The sequence below is a fragment of the Dioscorea cayenensis genome, chromosome 6 (assembly GCF_009730915.1).
Source record: "Dioscorea cayenensis subsp. rotundata cultivar TDr96_F1 chromosome 6, TDr96_F1_v2_PseudoChromosome.rev07_lg8_w22 25.fasta, whole genome shotgun sequence".
NCBI lineage: Eukaryota > Viridiplantae > Streptophyta > Magnoliopsida > Dioscoreales > Dioscoreaceae > Dioscorea > Dioscorea cayenensis.
In genome coordinates this window covers 11,243,167-11,248,344 of record NC_052476.1, presented here as the reverse complement: position 1 = coordinate 11,248,344, position 5,178 = coordinate 11,243,167, and the positions used below count along the sequence as shown (strand labels likewise).

Sequence of the window (5,178 nt, the reverse complement as noted above, 5' to 3'; positions counted from 1 at the left end):
AACTTGAGAGAGGACTGTGGCTAGGGCTTTGATAGGTATTGGCTAGGGATTGGGAGAGGTTCTACTGCTTCGACATCACGCTCTGTTTGGAAGAAGGTTAGTGGGAGAGCTTTCGTCGGCACCGATCCGGCAAGGTGTACCTAAGCCGGACAAATGGACCTTTGGATTAGTAGAGGACTCTCCACAAGACCATCATCATGATCTATCGATGGGTGTTTTTTATGGATTTATTGCTTTTACATTCGATTTCATTGATTGTAATTAGCTTCATGGAGATCTAAACCACCTAGTGGGTACTTGGATTGTGAACCCTAGGATGTATTCGTTTCATTGAACGTTGTTATTATGCTTTCATTAATTGATGTTTTTATTGAGTTCCAATCTTTAATGCATTGATTGTATGAATACTCCCTTAGAGTGACACTAGGGTTAAGAGTTCTTGTTGGTAACCCTTCTGAGTGAGTGACACACCACGAGAGTTAGACAAAGCTAGATTCGAGAGGGTTGGGAGGGTGAGTCAAGAGGTAGCGAAGCGTCCCCTTTCCCCTCTGCTGTGATTTATTCTACCTCTAATTCCTCGAGTTGTTTGTGGTCATAGTAGAGTGAATGGGATAAGGGATAACCTTCCACTGGGACTTAGTTATGAGTGTAATGGAGTTAAGCGTTGAAGTGATTTTAGCATCTAGGGCTTAATTATGGCTAGGGACCTTCCGCCTGGACCAAGGGGATAGGTCTACATATAGGAAGAGGATTTATCACATGGAATCCCTAGAAGTCATTGCAATTTTATACGAGTGTGATGTTGAGAGATTGTCCAATTTCTCCTCCAGGACATATATAGGGTTAGGCAAGGTTGACCTTAGATTTGGGACCATGTTTAAAGGATCTCCATGACTCATTAATGCATTAGTTAGGAAGCATAATAGAGTGTTTTTACACTTGAAATGATTGTCCTAGGAGGATCAATATCCGAGTACCCCATTTATATTGATTGCCTTATCTCTCCTTTACTTGTGCTCTCTCTTGTCTCTTTTACTTTTGTTTTCATTACATCTTGTCAAACAAATCACTATTCATATTTCTCTTAGTGAAAAAATAATTTAAGTATTTTTACTCCCTACTCCCTGTGGATACAATACACACTCACCTGGGATTTTATTACTTTGACAAACCCGTGCACTTGCAAGATATACGCAAGGGGTCTTGTCAGCAAACTCCCTTGAGGTTTCTCAGATAACGACTTCGCAATTTGCCGCACTTGATTCTCTTAATTATGCAATAAAGTGGTGTGGTTGCGAAGTGTTGCTTCAACTGACTGAAACCTTGTATCTGACGATTTGATGAACTTGGTCAAAGCTTTTTCTTGATTGGTCATCCGGGTTTCCAAACCTGAAACTCGATTCTCCTTGTTCGCGGCTTGTTGTTGTTGTCAGAAACCAAGTGTTGCCATGGCCTTTTGTTGCCCTTGACTATTCCATGAAAGATTCTTGTGGCTTCTCCAACCCAGATTGTAGGTATTGCTATATGGATTGCCTTGGCTTCTCATTGCATTACCCACAAAATCCACTTGTTCAACCGACGATGTACCACCAATAGAAATCGGGTAATTGGACGAAGCATGTCCTCCCCCACACCCACTGCAACTACTCAAAGGCGTCACTCTAGGAGAAGTTAGAGTATCTAACTTCTTGCTCAATGACTCAGCCTGGACCGCTAATGAAGTAACTACATTGATCTTATTAAGTCCGGATACCTTCTTTGTATCTCATGTGTTCCATTGATAACTATTTCATAGCCATTTCTTCAATAAGATGTCAGGCTTCTTCAGGGGTCTTATTTCCTAAGATACCTCCTGCTGCAGCATCAAGTAACTGTCTTATGCTTGGCTTTAACCTATTATAAAAAGTTTGAATGATCATCCACTCGAGGAACCCATGTTGAGGACATTTCAGCGGGAGTTTCTTGAAACTATCCCTATGTCTCAAAAGGAGACTCCAATTCCACATGCATAAAGGAGGAAATTTTATTCCTGAGCTTCGCAGATTTTGCAGGAGGAAAATATCGGGTAAGGAAAACTTCTAGCATCTCCTCCCAAGTAGTAATTGATGCTCTAGGTAAAGAATGTAGCCACTGCTTTGCTTTCCCCTTGAAGGAACATGGGAAGGCCCTCAATCTGATAGCATCATCCGTAACTCCATTAATCTTAAGCATATCACACACTTTTAAGAAGTTCTGGATGTGGTTATTCGGATCCTCATCGGCTAAACCATTAAACTGTGCTGACTGCTTTATCATCTGGATGAATAATGTCTTTAATTCAAAGTTTAGAGCAGTAATTGGTGGCCGCATAATACTAGGCTGCGTGCTCAGAACTGCAGGTCTGGCATAATCTGATAGTGTCCTCTACTATTCATTATGTTTTGCCATATTTTCTAACCCTTCATCTTCTACCTCAGCTTGATTTGATTGTTCTTGCATTGGTTCTTTTCCCCTTATACAAAATGTTTGTTCAAGTTTAGATCTCCTTCAACCAATGTCAAAGGGTTCCCTCAGGTTATAACCTGGAGCTGCAACCAAAATTAAGAAAATCAAAACAAAACGATGGAAGAATAAGAAAGTGTGAAATAAAATAAATGGTGAATAGCTAAAATAGCAAAGTGCAAAGTATTTCTAAAAAACCCATTCCCAAGTAACGGTGATAAAAACTTGACAACGACCTTTTGCATGTGAATCACAAGTTCACAGGTTTGTCAAAGTAATAATACCCTGGTGACTAGGTAGTCATATTGATAAGTGCTAGTGTGATAATAATACAAAGTGTTTTTTCCTTATGATGAGCATTACTTTTATCGGGTCTTAATGCTAATATTTGTGCATTTATGTTACTTTCATGTATATAGGGTTGTGAAGCCGAATCTTAGAGAAAGAAGGCAATGTAGATCGTGAGTGCACCATTTGGAGGAAATCATGAGAAGGTTCAAACGCGAAGATGTAAGTGGGGTTCAAGATGCTAGAATGTGTCCCAACCTCCTTGTATTCAGGCTAGCACAAGGATTTGGAGGGGCACAGAGGCAGTCACATTCTAAGTATTCCGGTTTGTGCATGTGTAACAAGATCTCAACCAATGTGGCCATTCATTGAAGAAGCAAAGCGATCTATGACGTAAACGTGTGCCCGTTTATGTTGCCTCGATGAAAGCATGGTTTTGGGAGTGTTTCGGACAGGTACTGTAGCAGAACACTATAACAAAATACTATAGCAGGTACTGTTCACGGCCGGCCGAAGATGGAGTTATCTAGAGAAGCCACACAGGTGTATGGAAATTCCACACGCCCATGCGTTAATTCCACACCGGCGGTGTTAAATATTCACATGGGCATATGGATTCCCGATTCCAGCCCTAATTAAGGCCGATTTCAGCCCTGATTTCAGAATTTGTTTTGGCCACCTTTTCCCCAACTTGAGAGAGGGTTGCGGCAAGGATTTTGAGATGTATTGGCTAAGGATTGGGAGAGGTTCTACGGCTCTGACATCGCCCTCCATTTGGAAGAAGGTTAGTGGGAGAGCTTTCGTTGGCACCGATCCGGCGAGATGTATCCTAGGCCGGACAAATGGACATTTGGACGAGTAGAGGACTCTCCACAAGACCATCTTTATGACTATCGAGGGGGTTTTCTATGGATTCATTGCTTTTATATTCAATTTCATTGATTGTAATTAGCTCCATGGAGAGCTAAAACCCCCTAGTGGATACTTGGATTGTGAACCCTAAGATGTGTTCATTTCATTGAACCTTGTTATTATGCTTTCATTAATTGATGTTTTTATTGAGTTCCAATCTTGAATTGATTCATTGTATGAATACTCCCTTAGAGTGACACTAGGGTTGAGAGTTCCTGTTGGTAAGCCGTGTGACTGAGTGACACACCACGATAGTTAGACAAAGCTAGATTGGAGAGGGTTGAGAGGGTGAGTCAAGAGGTAGCGGAGCATCCCCTTTCCCGCTTCAGTGTGATTTATTCTACCTCCAATTCCTCGAGTTCTTTGCGGTCATAATAGAGTGAATGGGCTAAGGGTTAGCTTCCGCTGGGCCTTAGTTGAGAGTGCAATGAACTGAAGTGTTGAAGTGATTTTAGCATCTAAGGCTAAATTGTGGGTAGGGACTTTCCCTCTGGACCAAAGGATGAGGTCTACATATAGGAAAACGATTTATCAATTGAAATCCCTAGAACTCATTGCAATTCTATACCAGTGCGAGGTTGAGAGATTGTTCAATTTCTCCTCTAGGACATGTATAGGGTTAGACATGGTTGACCTTAGATTTAGGACTATGTATTAAAGGATCTCCACGACTCATTAATGGATTAGTTAGGAAGCATAATAGAGGGTTTTTGTATTTGAAACAATTGTCCTAGGAGAATCAATATCCAAGTACTCCATTTATATCGATTGCCTTACCTATCCTTTACTTGCGCTCTCTCTCTTGTCTCTTTTACTTTTGTTTGCATTACATCTTACCACACAAATCACTATTCATATTTCTCTTAGTTAAGAAACAACTTAAGTATTTTTGCTCTCTATTCCTTGTGGATACGATACCCACTCACCTGGGATTTTATTACTTCGACAAACCCGTGCACTTGCTGGACATACGCAAGGGGCATTGTCAAGTTTTTGGCACCGTTGCTGGGGAATAGTCATTTAGATATACTTTGCACTTTGTTTTCTTAGCTATTCACTTATTCATTTTATTTCACATCTTTGTTTCCATCATCAAACTGATTTATTTTCTTTCTTTTTGTGCAGCTCCAGGTTCATGACCTGAGGGAATCCCCTCAATATTGATTGAAGGAGATCCCGAGCTCAAACATACACTTAGAAGAAAAGGGAAAGAACCTGTGCAAGAACAGTCTAATCTACCTGATTTGGAAGTTGAGGGATCGGATAATATGGCAAAACAAAATGAGCAACAGAGGACATTGTCCAATTATGCCAGACCGTCAGTATTGGGGACACAATCGAGTATTGTGCGTCCCCCGATTACATCCCAGAACTTCGAGTTGAAGCCAGGATTCATCCACATGTTGCAGCAATCCGCACAGTTCAATTATTTAGCCGATGAGGATCCAAACAGTCATATAGAGAACTTTCTTGAGGTGTGTCATATGCTTAAGATAA

The 5,178-nt window shown here is 40.9% G+C and overlaps 1 non-coding gene across 1 annotated transcript; it reads left to right on the top strand.

Annotated features, from left to right (window-relative positions):
• The first annotated feature begins 1,929 nt into the window (after positions 1-1,929).
• On the top strand, positions 1,930-2,037 carry LOC120264104. The gene has a single exon (XR_005537282.1). It is a non-coding gene; the product is annotated as a small nucleolar RNA R71 (small nucleolar RNA).
• Positions 2,038-5,178: the final 3,141 nt, after the last annotated feature.